General features: G+C 40.8%; 2 protein-coding genes and 1 long non-coding RNA gene across 6 annotated transcripts in view; 1 reads left to right on the forward strand and 2 right to left on the reverse strand.

Moving 5' to 3' along the window:
- Window positions 1–20110, forward strand: part of LOC310672389 (taste receptor type 2 member 39-like) — a 185994-nt gene that overhangs the window by 165477 nt on the left and 407 nt on the right. The gene's annotated exons all lie outside the window — the stretch shown is intronic.
- Window positions 1–20110, reverse strand: part of BSN (bassoon presynaptic cytomatrix protein) — a 191370-nt gene that overhangs the window by 96668 nt on the left and 74592 nt on the right. The window lies entirely within an intron of this gene.
- LOC310672431 lies at window positions 12207–15786 on the reverse strand. The gene is made up of 2 exons (XR_014508571.1): window positions 15675–15786; window positions 12207–12492 (listed from the first exon to the last, which is right to left on the reverse strand). It is a non-coding gene; the product is annotated as an uncharacterized lncRNA (long non-coding RNA).

Below are 20110 nucleotides of genomic sequence, written 5' to 3' on the forward strand. Positions count from 1 at the left end.
TTGCAGCTACCGGTTTGCCATTTGCAAAAGCAAAAAAGAAAACCCACCCACATTGGATGTGCTGAGCTATTCATAGGATTCCCTATGGGCTGTGGCCTGAGGGTTTCCTCCTTGCTTGTCTTTCCATCTCTTTTCTCCTCTTTCTAAACGAGTATCATTCTTTTAGAGCTGCTTCCTACATTTCAATTTTTGTTCGGAAAAATGCTTCCCCATAGGAGACAAAAGTAATGCAAGAAGGATTTATGACTGCATCTACTCATGAATCAGACACAGGTCTGCTGAGACTTTTGCAGGTTATTTACAGAGCTTTCCTGTGATTGAAGACCATAAGAAGGGCTGAAGCTTCCATTTTTCAATGAAAGGGAAGCTGAACACCATTTGAGTTATTTTCTGTTCCGCAGGTCAGACAGCAGGCAACGAAGTGTTAACACCCCTTCAAACCTAGAAAGAAATTATTTCAGCCTGCCAGGAAAGAAGTTGAGGATCATCTCAGTTTAGGGATTAACTTTAGAAGCAAAATGGGGAAAAAGAATTTGATACCTCTCTTAAAAGAACAAGAACAGAAACTGAAGAGAAACCACAGCAATACACCCAAGCAAAAAGCTTATGGAGACCACATACAACAGAGAAAATGCTGATAGTACAGATGTTATGGTATGCACATTCGTGTTTTTATATTGCAAACTGCCCTGTGATCATTGGGTGAAGGGTGGTATAGAAACTGAATCATCACCACCACCAGGTTTCTTCAACCAGAACTTACACCCTACCCTACCAATGCTAGGCTAAGAAAACTTCCTCTACCAACATTCTCTGTAAGCCAAAAGACTGCATGTCCCAGTCTTTTGCAATGTAATGAGCCACTGCTAATAATTGAAAAGAGAAAACAGCAGGGAATTCACATTCTCGCAGCATGAACCCTGATATTTTACTGAATGAATACACTTATTAAATTGATTGGTTAATGGAGCATGTGTGCAGTGTTAGCATATTAAGAACAGGAAGCTGGACAGATATTTCCCTAGTGGTTTGGACCCAAACAGAATATAAATATGCAAAGTATCAGTTCACTTATCACATACGGAAGGCAACTACGGGTCTATAAATTTACTTCCAACACACAGTAGAGGAGAATGTTGTATCAAAATGGTTGTATTTCACTAGAATTCTTCTGAAGTGCTTTCTGCTGTCATGGGAAATGTAAGAATTTACCACATAGTAACAGTATTCCCCATGTACATCTTTGCTGATATTACACATAATAAGTAATAAGGCTCCAAAATTCACCTATCCATCAAAGATATACAAAAAAACCCCAATTTACTGTTGCATAGCTGTGAGATTTTAATAGTGCTGTAATATATAGCAAACATAAATTTGTGTGGTTTCATCTATTCAAGATACTCACGCATTCCAATCCATGTCAGTAATGATAAATGCTTCAGATCTCAAGCTATGCCTTTCAGTGGCCCTTGGCTTGCTAAGCTGCTCCACACCGTTCTATGTTGTACTAATGACAAGTTTGTGTAAGGCCAGATATACACCCAGCTTACACATTGCTAATTATGCTGGAGTTTACCGTTTTTAAAAGTGTGAGCAATGGGGGGGGGGGGAACCACTTGAGACCACTGTGGAAATATGGAGTGGACAAGGGATCAAAGAGCTACAGAGCAGGGTGCAAGAGTTGAAACCCTTCTTTGTGACTCTATCTCAAACAGGAAGATGAACCCACAATGAGACTCAATTTGAAAAAATAAAGGAAGAAAAAGCTAAAATGCTTTTATAAAAGTTAAAAAGGAAAGAAGGGATGATGGTGAACATTTATCTGAGTAATTGGTAGCATGAAAAGGGATTTCCCCAAACCTATTTAGTGAGGCACTAAATAAAAATCCAGAAGTGAAGCACAAACTGGACAAGACACAGCTGTGAAGAAATCTGTGAGCATTGTTGATAGTCAAACTTGTGTGAAAACTGGTTACTGCAGACATATTGTTAGCTTTGACACAGTAAACTTTCAGCATCAGAGCAGGGAAACCTAATAAACTAATATGTCAGAGACATATAAGGGGGTCAGTTCACAAGTACAGTAACTCTAAACCAAACAATGGATTGGCATGAACACGTGAGCTTCCAGAGAGGAGACTGCAGCTACTTTACTTCTCATCCAGTCCTGCTGTGGTGAGTTAAGTCATGGTTTGGCTTAGCATGTCATCTGAACCTGTGCTGGTTGCTTTGTCTGTCTCCCAATAAACACGTTTTGAACGTTTTTTGGGAAGCCAAACGTCCGATGGGGCTTCCACGGCTTCGGATTCTGTTTTACTTCTGAGGTACAACTGTACTCTGATCCTAAACCTCTGCTGCCTTGCAGGGTATCTTAGGGAGGAGAAAAGGCTAAGGAAAAAACCCTACACAAGTCTGCAGTGGAGTTCCTATGATGGTTGGATGGCACCTTGTACACCTCCTTCTGGGAATTCCTGCAGCCAAGCTGGTGCCACATCAGCAAGGCTGAGAGGAGGGTCCTTTCATCTGGGCAGCCCAGGACCTCCATACACACTGCCCAGGCTTGTGTCCCCGGGAGGTCACTTAGGTGCTGCTAACACAGTGATCTGACTTCACGCCCAACGGCGCAGTACATTGTGTCTCGAGACAGACGGATACCACCAACAGCATATTAACATTAATAAATGAAAATATTATATTCTATCTGTTGGACAAAACCTATGCACTATTGTATAGAATTTGGATTAATATTTCAAAATGTTCTGATTTAAGAAAGAGTCACATAATGTCTACTAAATGGATTAAAAACTGGCTAACTAACAGATCTCAGAACTTCATCTGGATGCCAAGGGGAGAGAGTCTGGATCTCAGCCACATCAGCTTGAACATTAATCCTTTTCTCCTTTGACACTGATACCATGGCAAAAGCCTGCCTTCTAATCTGGCCTAAATGTTTTCCTTAGGAACGAGGAAAAGCCATGGAATAGGCTGCTTCTAAATTTGTCATAGCTTACTGTGGTATCCATATCCCACCAATGGATGTATTTAAACTGCCTATGATGTAGTCTTTGAGATTAAACACTATTCCTATAATGCAATAAAAAAGTTTACTTGTTCAGTTAACCTGGCTTCAAGAACATCAGGGAAAATCCACCACAAGTGGTGGTGTGTGCAGAGAAGGGGCTGAATGAAGCACATGGCCGGTGCAACTGAGAACATAGAAGGGGAACATGGCCTTAGTGGTGTGCTTGCTGGCAGAGATAGTGGGCTGTTGGGGATACACAGTGTTGGTGTGTACACCTTGAAGAGTGCTAATGTCAGCCAATAACATAATTTGCCACTCTGGAAACATATACAAGTCATAATCATGTTAACTTGCATCTTTTCTTAGGGAACAATCATCTTTACTTAGGGAACTGCTATGCTCTCATTAAGTCATCACCAAAACACGTATAACCAATGTGCAATGATATATTTTGTTATGTGGTGCAAGTTTCATGTTTGTCCTCGTTGTTTGCACATTTAATCTAACGTCAAGTAGCAGGAAGCATCATAGTAAAACATTCTGAGTTGGTATTTTGGAAAAGCTATGCATTTATGATTGAATGAACAGTAGTTCCCAGACACAGTATGCTTCTTATCACTGAACTGCACCATCAAACCACCCTTCTGACTGGATGCAAAACATCCATAAAGTTCTTAGTCACCTGCAATAGGTCAGAGACTTCTTTCGGGCACAGTGAGAACAGTTACTTTGTTCTCTACCGGCATGAAATTATCATGGTGCTTTCTACCCTTTGCTTATCACAGTGGGGAACCGCTATACCAAATCTCTGCTTTTCAAACAACGTGCAGCATATTCTTGTAGATCTCCAGGTTTAAGGAGTTAACTTGTCCTAGTTTTGGTTAATGGTGCATTTCTTCAGAAGTGTTTACAGTATTTCGTTTGGAAAAAGAAACCACAGGAAGTACTTGTTGAAAGTGTGCCAGCAGATGGCACCTGAGAGCAAGCAGCCAGAAATGCAGGAAAGAGTCATGCCAGAATGCTATAGCATAGACAATTCATATATTATGCTGGATCCAGCTTTCTTCATGGCAGAGTCATCATGATATGCAAACAATCACAATCCATCAATGAGAGAATCTGGAAAAAGCTCCATATGAACCGATAAGATGCACACAGGGCATGCTGTTGTCAAGTAAATATCCAGAGAGTTCAATTCTAGTGTACCCATCAATATCCTATGCTCACTATGTGTACAACTTAGGGGTACAGCCATGCTAAATGGCAAAATCTGTCAGTAACTACTACAGATGAGGAAATATGTCTATTTCTGTTTCTCTCAGTTTCTCATTTTTCCAACATTAAATTCTGTTCTCCACATTTCCACTGGAGGAATTCAAGGTAGTGCTAAGAGGATCGCTTGTGTGGGCTTCTGCTAGTGGTATTGGTTAGCTGAATCCAGCCCAACAAAATATTTTTATCCTCATGAAAATTAACCAGCATTTTAGCACTAAGTTCTCCTAATTACATTTTTGAAAGGCATAGTTTTCCTAATATTTATATTTCCCCTAATATCATGCATGTTTCAGTAGTATATTCATTTTTATGCACATTTGGCCTTAGTATATGCCTCTTTGTATACGTTGCTTGGCTGAAAGACTGCACTAGAAAATGCAGAGTATTGCAAATTTTGAAGGATGGCTATGTCAGCTTGCATATTATTTTAGAAAATGTGAATTAGGTAGGTTGGCCTTTAAATGCGAAGTGAATCAAAATTCTCCCCCATCTATAGTAACAATGTCCATAGTGAATTACAACATTCTAAAATACAATATCAAGGATAATTTGAAACAAAATTGCAGTCACAAGGGTCCTCAGGTGTCAATGGCCAGGGTAAAGAGGGGCATTGTGGCGAGGGAATTCCACAACTTGAGTTGTATTCCATTCAGTTCACAGGAAAGGTTGTTCTGTTTTCTTACCGGATAGAATACCTGACAAGGGAAGCAAACAGTTCTCTGGTTCTCCCTGTGCCATTTTGAATTTGAGAGCAGTGAATTCCTTTGCAAGCATCCATGATCAAACGTCGGATCAGATTGGGTTCCTACCCCCACCAATCAGTTCAGCACTAGCCTCTGGTGCCAGTGTATTCTCTTTCCTTTGTCTCAGGGACCACTATAATGGACCCCACTGCCAAAGAAATAGTGTGCTCGCCTGTCATGCCACATGTGAGCAGGAGAAAGGATTATCTCTTTTGCCTAGAACACAGGAAAAGGACAACTCCAATCTCTGCTGTCCAGGGTCAAGCCAAGGCCACAGAAACACAGAAGGCACACAACAGTACAGGCAGCCCCCCAACTACGAACATTCAATATGTGTGTGATCGTGTCTATGCACATCACAGTGTGTCGGCATCCGGGGGTTGAAAGGCCAGCTGGCTAGCCCCCAGCTGGATCGTCTCCTTCCAGCCATGCCACTGCGAAGATCCATCGACATAAATCAGTGACCCAAGCCTTGGGCACACTATACTTAGCAGTGTAACTGCACAACGAAGAGACTGAGGCTTGTGAATACATACTATTAACTACGGATTTATTAAACATAACTCAAGACAAATATGTCGTCTCTCCTTGCCATCTCCTCAGAGAGAGAGAGTCAAAAGCAAAAGCAATACAGTGGAAGTTCAGCTTACACCAGCAAACTGTGCTGGAATGTAAACAGACATGTGACATGTAACAATCCCATGACTGCAACTAAAGGCGGAATGGAAAATCCCAACACAGTGAACCCAGAAGTGATATAGAAACATCACAAAACCATCACTGAATTGTCACTAAAAGGGTGGAATGGGGGTGGGGGTGGGGCAAAGTGGGGAGGGGTGAGGTGTTCAGGCTTTTTCAATTACTTCCAATTATACATGATTTCAACAATGTACCTCCGAATGTAAACAGGGGTCTGCCTTATCTGTTCAGGATATAAGTGCATGTTTCTCTGCGGAAGGGAGGGAGGCCATTAAACTACTATATGCCTTCCTATTTGAGGCTGGGATAGAGCCACCTTCCCACCTTGCGTCACCAGCATGAACTCTATAGAACTTTTTTGCCTGCACAGACTCTTGGAGCTGCAGTACCTTCAGATGGCCCTATTTATTGTCTCAGATCACATCATGAAGCACCAAAAAAAGAAAATCTAGTAATTACTCTAATGACACATCCTCACGTTGGTAAATAGCAGCAGCTGCTCCTTTAAAATTATTTCTGTTCCAAAACCACTGGAAAATTGTTTAAGTTGCAAAGTATTATCTGGAGCTTATGAAACAGGTTCTTAATTAGGTGAAACTGTTTGCTTTGTTGTAGACTCATTTCCAGAAGCACCTAAAAGAGCTTTTAATGCTAGCGGCACATTTAGACTGCAAAAATCTCTCTTCGTCGCATCAGCCTACATGCTCTCACTCACCTCCCACTCCAAAAGAAGCTATTTGAATCTTAAATAACCCATTTAATGCACACTCTTCTTTGCCAGGGAATAGAGAGATTTCACCATGAAAATGTCAGACTCAAACTTTACCATAGTAAGTTTACTTTACCTTCCTGTTTGGAGGCCTGCTTTAGGCTTTATTTAGAGCAATAATAAGAACACAAAAAAGTCTGAGCTCCAGCTGTGCTCTGTTAGTTAATAACAGAGCACAGCTGGAGCTCAGACTTTTTTGTGTTCTTATTATTGCTCTTATTGTTATTTATTAACCACCTTCCACATACATCCCAAGGTGATGTTTAAAACATAATAAAAACAGCTTAAAAACTGTAACAATAATAAGTGATAAATTTGATTACAAAATCCTAAACATTTTTGCTATGAAGCAAATAAGAGAGGGAAAGTCCATGGAAAGAGGTGAGCAACAGAAACTGGAATCATCTTTCAATGTTCAGCCTCTTTTTCAAGTCTAGTATTAAGCCACTTTCCATGTTCAGAGTGCAGGAAACCATATCACAATCCTAATGTGGAAAGGATTTATGCTATTTGATGGCCATGGCGAAGTCATCTTAGAGCGGGCATGGTCAAATTTGGCCCTCCAGCTGTTTTGGGACTACAACTCCGATCAGTCCTAGCTAACAGGACCAGTGGTCAGGGATGATGGGAATTGTAGTCCCAAAACAGCTGGAGGGCCAAGTTTGGCCATGCCTGTCTTAAGAGTCTTGGTACCTTCATGACTGATTTTCCAAAAGGCACTAGCACAGAAATCTTTCCCACATAACTGTTTTCATCAAGTGAGTAATTTAGCAGTCCAAGGAATAGAAACTTGAGGTAAGGATAGGCAAATTGTTTTCTTTCCCCCACAAATCAGAAACAAGTCATTTCACTTCCTGAACAACCAAGTTTTGGAAAATGAAGACCCTCCAAATGCACTCTCCCATCCTTTTCCTTACTTAGGTGGAAGAGAAGGAAGGATGGGGAGGATATAACAACAGCAAGCAACAAGAAGGACCCCCCTTTTTCATCCTGATGTGCTCTGCAGTGTGTCAGAACCAAAAAAAAAGCACCTGTGCCTTCTCAAAAGCTACTGGCACTGTGGCAGCCTGTGGGAAGCTTCCAATTCCCAATTGTAACTGGGTTTTTTCCAGTTCTGGTGTGTTGCAGAACATGTCAGGGCAATGTAGATGAAAGGGGGCGAGCTCCCTTTGCCATGCTCTCTTCTGATGCTACCACCACTGTCTCGACTCCTCACCGGCAGCTAACTAGCAGGATGACTGAAGAAGGTGAATTTAGGTTTGATGGAGTCAGGTAAGCAAAGGTGAAAGCCCTTTTCTGACTTGGATACTGATGCAAGCTAGAATAGGGCGGGCCCCACAAATTGTTTATTACTTTGTTTAGTAGAAGCATTGTACACCACCTCTTCAATTATTTTCCCCAGGTAGTTTACCAAAACAATACAAATAATGTGATGCGAATTCCATTATAATCAATCCCTCTAAGGATCCCATTAGTTTATGGCACATAAACAAACACTTTCTCTCCATGATGCTGGCAAGAATGTGGTAATGTGGGGACATTATATCATTTGTGATGGAGCTGTCCCTGGATTAGCACATTCTAGTCAGAGATTTTTGCTGGAATTATAAACCAACCGGTGGCTCCTGATCCTCTTTTGCTTATTTTTGCAGAACTGCTGTGTCATGCAGATCTAGTAGTATTTATCCTGGCTGTGTTTTACCTGAACATTGTTCACTGATTGCTCTCAGCCCTCCTTTACAAAGAAGGGTTGGCTAGTTAAAGTGTGACAGCTTGCATTACCAGAAAAAAGGGTGCTCAGAACAGAGTTCTATGGGGACTGGCATAGATTTACCATTTTGTTAACATCTCGTCTCTTTTTGTAACATATATGGTGGGAACCCGCCAGAGTGTCTGGAAAGATATTCTCCTGCATTAATTTCATGATAGCCCTTAGTTGAGAGTAGAATATGCTTGTTACACCCTGAATTCTCGCTCTAAGCTATTTGAATTGCTTGAATATGATATACATGTGTACAATGTTAAAGGTAAAGGTACCCCTGTCCGTACGGGCCAGTCGTGTCCGACTCTAGGGTTGTGCACCTATCTCACTTAAGAGGCCGGGGGGGCCAGCGCTGTCCGGAGACACTTTCGCGTCACGTGGCCATCGTGACGAAGCTGCTCTGGCGAGCCAGCACCAGCACAGCACACGGAAACGCCGTTTACCTTCCCGCTAGAAAGCGGTACCTATTTATCTACTTGCACTTAAGGGTGCTTTTGAACTGCTAGGTGGGCAGGAGCTGGGACCGAAAGACGGGAGCTCACTCTGCCACGGGGATTCGAACCACCGACCATGCGATCGGCAAGTCCTAGGCACTGAGGTTTTACCCACAGCGCCACCCGCGTCCCAATGTTAGTACAATGTTAGTTTGGTTATTTGTTTATTTGTACATTTTTTATGAAAGCTACAAAACTATTTTATTTTTATTTCTAAAAACCCAGACGTTTGTTTCTCTAGTTGAAACCAACCCACACAGAACACTTGAGAGATTACTTGCATATTGTAATTATACATTAGCATAAAAGGTTTGTGCAGTGTCACTAAATTCCATGAAGTATCAAATATGCACCCAAAGGAAAAAAATTCCAGTAATTCAGTAATTCACTGACACAAGCAGCAGGTGCTTCCCTGAACCATGAATTCCATCCAGCTTTGTGTGGCATAAGCATACCAAATGACTGAATGCTAATAACTTTGGTGTTTTTTTTTAAAAAAGGGGTTCTTTGTCACTTCATTTTTGCAATAGCTTTTGGGAAGCATCTTCCATGACTAAGATCTGTAGTACAAAATGCCTTAACTATAATACATGTGAGTCCAGAGATAAGTTCCAGAAGTGATTTTGCAATCACTTTCATCCAAGATAGATGCAGCATAAATTGAAGTCCAGTCCTCTGAATGTGAACCACGGCTCTCAAAAGCAACATGAAAAGCAATCCAAACCCTATCTTCAAGCTTACCACCAGGTCACCTTAAAATAAATATCTGGCGTAATGGAACGGAATGGAAATAAAACAACACTTGTAGAACTGATCCCTGCAGTAGATTGTCAAGGACAGACTTTGATTCTTTTGCTTGTGCAAAGGTGAGATGAAAGCAAGCAAGTTGTATCTGTATTATTTTATCCAAAGGCTTGCTGAATAGATGCTGCTCTTTAATGCAAATGAGCTCTTCTATACTGATCATCCATATTTTTAATCATACCTTCATTGGTTATATCAGTTACAAAGATAGTCCCTAACCACCATATTATTTATTTATTTATTTATTTAGGGGTACCTGGATGATGTGTTAAAATGAACGGTGCTTCCCTTAATAAGTTACTTATTTGAGGTGTTTAAGATTTAACTTCGCACCTTTTCCAACAGCTTTTTCACCTCTTAAGTGTTTATTGCAAGTGTTAACTAGAATCAGTTATCATGTTAAAAATAAACTGCATGTGGAACTCTGTATATGTCAATTTAGCCCAGTAAGAAGCTTTTTATAAGAACTCTTCTCCCTCAAAAAATAACTTTCGAATTTATTTACCAATGCATCTTATCCCTGTTGTCTAAAGATAAGTTCAGTCCTCATTGTTCATGGGCATTGACTGAATTTGTTTAAAGTTCAACACAGAGTTGAACAAAGATTTCTCAGGCAGCTTGACTTTCCCACTCCATTAATGTTACCACTTAAGAATGAGGGCAGTCATCTCAATAAACTACAGTAGCTTGAAGGGACTGAAGTCCATTTTTCCACAGAGTTTGAGGGTTAAGCTTTATATTTAGGAAAAACAAGGAATGTATTTATGCTAAGGGCCATCCCATTCATAACATTTTTAAGTGTGCATCTAATTTTTTTTTAAGTATACAGCTAAAAAAGGTAGTGTGATTGACACAAACTCACTTTTATAAATAAAGGTATCATAATACGTATAACTCAGGGATAATATTTGATGGCTAGCTTTTTATTCCATCTTTGTGTTTAAATTAATATAATTTTATATGACTATAGTGCTGGCCTTTGGAATATTTGAATGTGACTGTAGTTTACTGGAATTGGTTTCAAAAATGTACGTAGCCTTGAGAGGGCTTGACCTAAAAGGTCTATAAAAACTTAATAAATAAAATAAAAGAAATAACTAAAAGAAATATGACATCCTTTAGCAACGACAGAAACAGACGTAGTTTCAAACAGATACCCTTTTTTGAAAAGAAAAGAAAAAAACAATACTGTATTAAAGAAAAAAACCTGGGAGCCATTTTGAAACCAAGAGAGATCCTTCGCTGAATCCATATTTTGATTACCGTATTTTCACATCATATCCATATTAATAATGTTATTTATTTATTTACAGTAGTTATATTCTGCTTGTCAGGCAGATATTGATAATTTCCTTTCTTTCACCATAATGAAAAAACCAAAGATAATATTTTATGAGTGGCATGTTGTTAGGGAGATGAAATAATTCGGCCTAATACATAAATTATAGTGATACAATACTATTCGTGGAGTCTCGTCATTCTCATCATTCTCACAACACAGATGTGAGGATTGCCTAATTGACATATTAATGAAGGAATGAATACGTGGTGGAACAGCTGCAGTGGTCACCTAGAACATTCTCAAACAAATGTCCGAGGAAAGAATTCAGGTCTCAGGAATTCAGTTTATTGTCACAGAGCTGTAAAATGCTGCAGCTTGAATGGATTACCGCAGGGAAGGCCAACTGGTAGCAGACAGGTAGCACCAGGCCTGCTAGATTATTCTACATGCCCCCATAAGTCCGCTGGTCTTTTCCTGCAGACCCCTGGACAGTGTAGCGCCAAGCAAAAGTAAGTAAAGAGCTGTAAGACCCACTTGGCTCAGAGAAGAAAGAAAGCAGAAAACCAAGTATTTACATTCAAACTGAAGTTCATTATTGCCAGCACTGGTTTCTAGCTTAGAGAATGATAAAACTGACCACTGCAACACCTGTGTTTCTTTCCGAGATGAATGGTGGCAAACAAAAGCCCATCAGCACTGAAAGCAGAAATTTTAAAGTGCAGTAGGAAAGCCATTGGTTCAGTTGCCTCCAAGCTGCTTGCTGCTAAATCACAAGGCTGGTTGGCCTGAGAAAAGATACCTACAGTAGCATAAAACTCACTTTATTTTGTTGGCACCTGCATTTCTATTTAAGCATACTTTGTTCTTTTGATTAATATTTGCTATACAAAACTTTTACAGGCAGCTTTTGAAGAGACTTATTCCATTCCAGTGCACAAACTCAAGATACAAGTTGGTTACGTAACATGGCTCTGAGCAGTCAGTCACATTTATTATTCAGAAGACTAACTAAAAGTCTCAGTGCTTTCTTTCAAATATGCAGTTCTAACTTGTCAATCGTGGACTTACAGCCCTGTTCTGCAATGTCAATCTGCATCTTCACCACAACAGTGCCTTTGCAAATACTAAGGAGCCCATTCATATCATTTCATTTCATGCAGCGCTTCCCATGCAGGAATGTCGAATAAAAAAAGCAAACAAAGCGAGTTTGTCAACAAGGCTGGGAAAATTTAAAAAACTCAAAAAGATGTGAGAAAGCGAAAGAGGGAATTGTTCTCAAAGGGCTCCAGAAAGTTTATTGTAGTAATAAATGTCCAATATGTTTCAGAATGGTCGTCCCCCCCCCCCCCCGCCCTATCTTCAGGAACAATTCTTTTTGTAGGAACACGGCACACACCCAAACACAATTAATGCTTCTTCCTTGGCAAAATACACATGTAAACAGTCCTAGGAATGACCAAAGTTTTTCTATCAAAGTTTCCATCTCTGGACTTGTTGGTCTCCTCTTTCCTTCTGACACATTTGCAAAATCGATTATCAAGGAATTCCCCACACAGGCAATGTTGCTGGTTTGGCTACAGAGTACAGTCTACCTTTGGATGTTGCATCAGTATGTAGACCTTTTGCGCACTATTTCTGACTGGCCAAAACATGAGGAATATGTTATTGATATTTCCTGTAGAAGCAGCTCTTCCACTAGCACACCCTACCCATTCATCTAGGCTTACGGTTTCCCCAGGAATTTATTTTTATTTAATATTTACAGGCTGTTTTCAGGGTAAAGCTCTCTCAAAATGGCTTAAATGATAAAAAAATTAAATCAGAGGAAGGAGTTAAGCACATGCAGTTTCGACACTATTTGTGCCATTAGCTCATCAATATATTTCCTCGGAAAAGCCACATGTTTCAATGTCCAATGCTTCTGATGACTGTAAGGAACTGAATAGGAAGTAGCCTGTGAAAAGACTCCATCTTCAGCAAGGATTCCTTGCTGTGCCTAAGCAAATAACAACTTACGAATCACAATAGAGAAATCACAGTGGAGTAGCTTTAGTCTAACACAAGTTAGTGACTTAGTGATAATGGGATGAAAGTAAACAGTATGCTATTCATCAAGTGTTCAGATGAGATACTTTCACCAGGCTCTCCTGATCTTAAGCACTATTAAATGTAACAGTCACAGACTGAAATCTTAAGACTAGGAAATCCATTATCACCATTATACCACTCTCCTACATTTAAAGGCTGCTTCTCTTGCAAGTGGGCGGTCAGAAGCAGTGGTGAGGCAGGGGGAGACACTCCCCACCTTCCCCGCTTCACAGGGGTAGTGCAGGAGCTGAGATTTTGAGAAGGCTTTAATCTCCGCTCATGAGCTGATGAGCAGAGAGTAAATCCTGCTGTCTTGGCTGTGCGATCCTGTTCCCTGCCCCAAACAAGGCACACAGCCAACGCAGGGCTAGAATCTAGCCTCCCAACTATACGCTGACATCACTGGTGATGTCAGCGGATGGGCAGGAGGGCCTGACATGGGGGAAATGGCCTCACATGCCAAAATGGGAGGCCATGATTGGCCCATAAACACATCTGCCTTGTCTGTATTAAGCTTCCAATCCATTACGTATTGAAAGCTTGAATAGCTTCCTTGGATTTAGAAGGAAATGAGAGATTGGGTGCCATGAACATATTGTTTATCTTCAGCTATTTTTACCCTACTCTCCAGCTGAAAAAAATGCTCACAGGCTTGCATAAAAGATCAATAATTATCTCTTCCTTGCTCATAAGCTTACAGTCTAACAGACACATCGCCAAATAAATGGAAAAAGGATGGGGACACCAAGCATCAAACCCCTAAAGCAGGCATGGCCAAACTTGGCCCTCCAGCTGTTTTGAGACTACAATTCCCATCATCTCTGACCACTGGTCTTGTTAGCTAGGGATGATGGGAGTTGTAGTCCCAAAACAGCTGGAGGGCCAAGTTTGGCCATGCCTGCCCTAAAGGATCTCACCCAGCAGTTTCATGTAGAAGTTAAATAGCATGGAGGACAAAATCCATGCACACATTTTTCTATTTTCTTCCTTTTCTTGTCACAGAACTTAGTTGCCTACTGATCTAGATCGTCAGTGAGAAGCTTCCAAAGGTTTCTACTATATTGTTGTTTTAAAACTTATTTTTGTCCTCAAAAATTCTTACTCACGGACTACTGGCTTTAAGGGGAGCTAGAGAAAGTGGTCTCTTTCAGCATTAAATATTAAGAGACCTGCTTTATCTAGCTGAAGGTTATGAACACTAAGTAAGCGATCAAGTTTCTTCTTCAACTATAAGACATCACATGATTAACTTTACTTACTGCTCCAAGCCATGCTATAGAGGCTGCTTTCAGGGAAGCTAGTAATGGAATATCTGAGAGGGAGTACTTTGAGATTGTATAAAATGAACTGTGCTGGGGCTCATATTTGCCCAGCAGTCATGATCTCTGCCCTGGAAGCCCTTATCCTATCTCTGACAAGTTGTAGATTCTTGTTTGTAGCTTCCCACTAATGAGGAACAGGCACTGCAGATGCTAAAGCCATCATACTCTCTTCATTATTATTATTTTACACATTCAAGGCTGAGCCCTGACATTCATAATAAGTTCTGGGGCTCAACACCAACTCAAATCAAACCCAGATAGAATCAAGAGAGAATGACTCTGTTTAGACGGTAATCAAAAATATGGTTTAAATTATAACAAACCAACTGTGGTGAATTTGGGTCTCACACACCCAGCCCATACTGCTTCATACATGAGAGATGGAGAGGAAACGCTTCTGCTCTCACTTTTAACTAAACTACAGCTTCCCAATCTGAATCTGGGGAACCATAGTTTATTCTGCGGCTAGCTGTTTAAAACAAACCAGGACCAAACAGGTGTAAAAATGAAATTGAGCATGAAAATGAAAGTGGGTGCCATTAAAAGTGAACTTGCAAGACTATTTATGGGCCCAGGAGAAGCAAGCCTTTGGCTGTCAAGGTAGAACCAGGGTAGTGGTAATAATGACAGGACTGGCAACTTGGGATCTAATGGCTGCCCTATGACACACATCATATCCAAGCGATCCCTACAGGATGCCATTTGTGGGTGGTCTATGGGCCACTATCTCCTGTCTTGGCATTTGGACAGAAGCAGCCCCACTTGGTGGACCATAAAGAAGGCTGATCGCTGAAGAATTGATCCTTTTGAATTATGGTGCTGGAGGAGACTTTTGAGAGTCCCATGGACTGCAAGATCAAACCTATACATTCTTAAGGAAATCAGCCCTGAGTGTTCACTGGAAGGACAGATCCTGAAGCTGAGGCTCCAATACTTTGGCCACCTCATGAGAAGAGAAGATTTCCTGGAAAAGACCCTGATGTTGGGAAAGATGGAGGGCACAAGGAGAAGGGGACGACAGAGGATGAGATGGTTGGATAGTGTTCTCAAAGCTACCAGCATGAGTTTGACCAAACTGTGGGAGGCAGTGGAAGACAGGAATGCCTGGCGTGCTCTGGTCCATGGGGTCACGAAGAGTCGGAAATGACTAAACGACTAAACAACAACGGCCCCACTTGGACCCCTTTAATTGGGTGGATTAGAGCTCCGGCCACCCCCTCCACTTAGTCTAGGAATCCAACCCAATGCATTACCGGTAACTGCCCGCAAGTTGTGACAGTTGCTATGAGAAATGAAATCTCTCCCCCCCCCCCAACAAGCCCAATTTTTCTGCAGGCAAATTCCTCCCTGGTTCTGAATATGGTGCCCAAATAAATCCACCACAAGCTCTAAGCATGCCCTGCTTGCTCACCTTCAATCAGGGCCAACAATAAGTTAAGGGCAGGGGGAGGTAGGAAGTCCATCAACAAATGCGCTGCTGAGAGCAGGCATAGCCATCTTTTAAAAGTTATGTAGTGGTGGACCTGAGCAACTGACTTGTGGGTGAGTTCTAGCTGCTCCTGTGGCTGATGGCGGACATGATGGATCGCCCTTCCAGCTGTGGCCATTCCACAACTGCTACATACCACCAATGACAGTACACAGCCTTTCTGCTTGTTTTCAATATTGCAAGATTCTGCAGTTGCCTTATGTATTACATTTATACCCTGGCTTTCCTCCAGAGATCTCAAGGTGATATACATACAGTACAGAGAAAGGGCAAACATTTCAGTTTACTATGTAGACAAGTACTATCATTTTACTATCCTGACAAGATCTATCTGCAGGTAGATCCTAATGCCTTTTTTTCACTGATTCTATTTAAAGACACTTTTCCATTCCAGTAGATTTTAACAAAAACCAGGGAAGTAGAGAAGGAAGAATCAAAGCAGACTCTCCTCTTGCCCTTCTTCCTGCACATATTGTCAGACCATTACAGTTTTCAGATTTCAGCTGTCTACCTATATTATTGCACCTGTCACCTCATGTACTCTGCGCTCCTACTCCATCTACTAAACTCTTCTATTTACTGTTTCATTTTGTTCTCTCAGCTTTAGAGACGTCATTAAGATGCTATTTCCTAACATTGTATGTAGATACCTTGCTGACCCTGGAAGTTTCTCATTCTGTTGTTAAGCAAATGGGTTCCCTCGGCTGAGTGCAAAAACATCCCTTGTGCCAAAGACGATGAATGTAGCTATTGCTGCACATTCATTCAATATATCACAACCATTGTTCCATTTAGTACATACAACTGTTAATACAACTATGACTGTTCTCCAGCTTTCAGCATACCTCAAGTCTGTAAGAAACCAATACACTAGAGAAATTCAGTGCTCAGCAGAGAGGGCAGCTGAACTTTGAGAGCAGTTAGAATTTCTTGCCGCTATTCATTTGTGGTTCTATAGATTTAGGCTGAGGATGACACCTTAACCACTGTTAAAGAGGTGGTTTGAGTTTGCACATCACACTAATCTCTGGTTAATAATGCCTAAGGTTTATGAACCAACTGTAAACCTTCGTTAACAAGCAACCCTAACTATAGTTTAAAAACGGCTGCTGGACTGCATTTACACATAATGCCAAGCCATGGTCTAATGGACCATAGTTTAATAAAACATGGTTTATTGCTGTGTGAGAACCAGGCCAATAAATTGCTCAAGGCCATTCAGAACATCTGAAAGACAACCAGGGACTTCCTAAATCCAGACCCAACACTCTACCCCTCTCAAATAGGAAACAAATTTAACTAAAATAGGACTAGAATCCTAACTGAAGCTCGAAAATCCACCCCCCCCCCCATTCTGGGTTTAGATTTGGCATTTGAAAAGTCATTCCATAATACCACAACACAAAAAATTATTTAAGATAGGACAACAACAGAGAAGAAACATAAATTTTAATTCAGCCAAAATTAAATTTAATAAAGACATCTGTTGGATGCAAGAATGAAAAAACAAGATCCTTAGAACCATCTTGTCTTAGACCGTGCCAATTCTCCTAAGCAGTCTCTCTTGCCAACAAACAGAAACTCTGTATTTTCCATTATGAAGCAGAGCCAGCTGACTCTTAATCCAGATCTCTACTCCCACTTGGCAAAAGCTGAGGAGCAGAAAAGCAAGGAGCTAATATAGTGAGGCAAAATGAATTGATCCAGCCAGTTATACCAGAATTATGGCTGTTCCCCATCTACAAAAAATTGTCATTCCTGGTGAACAATGGAGAAATTACCATTTGCACTGCAGTGTTAATATGCCAGAGATGCCTCCCCATATATCATCAGAGAACACTAAAACTCTATGCAAGCTGTTGAATAAGGCACACAACTGCCAGTTAAACTATTAGGGCATGCTTAGAAACAGTGAAGTAAATTGTCACACATGAACAAAGATTATCTACTATCCCTGCTGCTGCCACTAAACATAGTTTGGAACCCATACAGTTGGCAAATGATGCACAGAAAAGTGGCAGAATCCCTGACCAAAGGATGTACAAAATCTACGTTTGAAAGAGATGAGTTGGAGTGAGAAGTCAAGATTGCTTAATAGTGATGACAGGGTAGGATGAGGGGAATTGGTTGGTAGTGGAAGGTTAGGAGTGATTCAATTGAGCCACTATTGAAGAAGTGGTTCTTGGGGAATGATTTAAGGTCAAGGGAAGTAGGCTTGATGAAAGAGATGTTGTTCCAGCAGGCACAGGAAGCACAGCACAGAAAGTAAGGTCAGAGTAGAAGGAAGACATAAAAGCAAGTTTGACGGAAAATGAAGGATCCTGAGAGAGGTAGCAAGAAGCAGTATTATGAGATAAGAAAGAGATGGTACAAAGAGGCAGTGGATGGGAGGGGGGAGCTTTTAAAGTATGGCCTATAGAAACTTGTCCTTCATGAGGAGGGACAGAGAGTCAATGCAAGGTTTAAGGAAATTGGTGGTGTAATGGTTACCATTAGGTGATAAAGTGGCTGGACAAAGAGAGGGAGAAAAGTGAATTCAAGACGTAGGAGATGGCAATGATGCAGAGGTTGTTGTGGTACTCCAGTTGTGCTACACCCTTCCCAAGATATATGGTTGGCACCAACTTTAGAAGTCTTAATTTTCTTAGAAATTCACAGGATATTAGTTGCTTAGTGTGAAGTCACTTTGTGGTTTTGAGACAGTCAGGTGTATTTATGTACATTATCAGCTTTCACTGTTATTTTGTTACTGAAATTTATTTGTGGCTCTTTTAAACTGAGTTTTATTGTACCCCAGTCTGAGATAATCGACGGTGAAGGAAGGAAGGAAGGGAAAAGGGTATAGGACGTGGAATATAAAATTTTCTAGACCCAGAGATGGGGGCAAGGTGAGGGAAGAAGGAGAGAGGACATAGGATAAGGGCAGGGGACGTGGAGATGGATGTAAACTTATACTGGATCTTGCTAAGCATCTTGCAGAAGTGTAAGATATTGGACTGTGTGGGAGAAAGAAGTGAAAGCTTGAGATACTTACAAAAGAAACAGCAGGGTTACTGTGCAAAGAAGGGACGAGGGGTAGATTAGTTTAACAAGGAGGAGAGAGTAAATTGACAGTGCATAAGGTCAACATGGTCTTTCCTAAGAGGCGTCCAGCAAAGTGGTAACAGAAACAGAAAACAGATGAAGCTTTGGATGTTAGCATGAAACACAGAATTATAATCAGAATGAGGTCAGTTTTCTTGACATTGGCAAGAAAAATCCATAAGAGGCCAGGCTAAGTTAACTAGCCTCTTGAAAAGTCTTCTTTATTTTAACAGCTTTCCTGTAAGTTAAAGGAAACAGAATAATCAACATTCTCTTACACATCTTAACCACCAAATCTTTCATACATGTAACTGAGAAGATCTGAGTCTCCCATCACCCACCTTAAAGGAAGTAACTTCAATACAAGTTCTGCAGAAAACATCAGGGCACTTGAAGATCATAACAACAGGCACCCCCAAATAATAAGCATCTTACCTTCTGAAACTGAGGCAAAGCCTCTTGCTTTTGTCTCTCCCTGTCAGGATAGCACCTTCTTTATTGAGAAAAACACTATTATGACTGCCTTAAAAACTCTTCCTTTTAGAAGTAATAGATGCTGCTTAAAAGATAGTCCATAACCTATGTGTCCTGGGGATGGGTCAGATATTATGGGATATAAAGGATTCATGTTCAACTCAGAGTGTTTTCTTTGAGAGTCCCTTAGGCATTTCACTGCAAGAAAATGACTACATTCTTTCAGTTCTTGAGCCTTACCTTACCACAGTGCTAACAATGCACATTTTGTCAAGAATGTCCTGATATGCCCCAAGGCACTTTTCCCCCCAAATACATTTCTTATTTCTAATGTGATTGGACATGTACTCCCAGCCTTAGGTGACTTGAGATGCAGCATTTTACATTAACAGTGGCTACTTTAGATATAAGCAGGGTACTACAGCATACCTAAGATACTTATTAATGAATCTCTATTATTCAAAATGATTGGGATCTTTAAGTGTTTTATTGTGTCATGGCTTACTATCAACTGATCACTATCACAAGCAATTTATTTATTTAGTTAAAAGCATTTATAAACTGCTTAATATTTTAAAATCTCTAAGTGGTATACACCATGGAAACAATAAACCTTATCACTGAAACCAAAGTACAGCATAAAGCCAGTAAAATGATAGTAAAGGTAAAGGTACCCCTGCCCGTACGGGCCAGTCTTGCCAGACTCTAGGGTTGTGCGCTCATCTCACTCTATAGGCTGGGAGCCAGCGCTGTCTGCAGACACTTCCGGGTCACGTGGTCAGCGTGACATCGCTGCTCTG

The sequence above is a fragment of the Podarcis tiliguerta genome, assembly GCF_965153285.1.
Source record: "Podarcis tiliguerta genome assembly, chromosome: 2".
In the NCBI taxonomy this organism is placed as follows: Eukaryota; Metazoa; Chordata; class Lepidosauria; order Squamata; family Lacertidae; genus Podarcis; species Podarcis tiliguerta.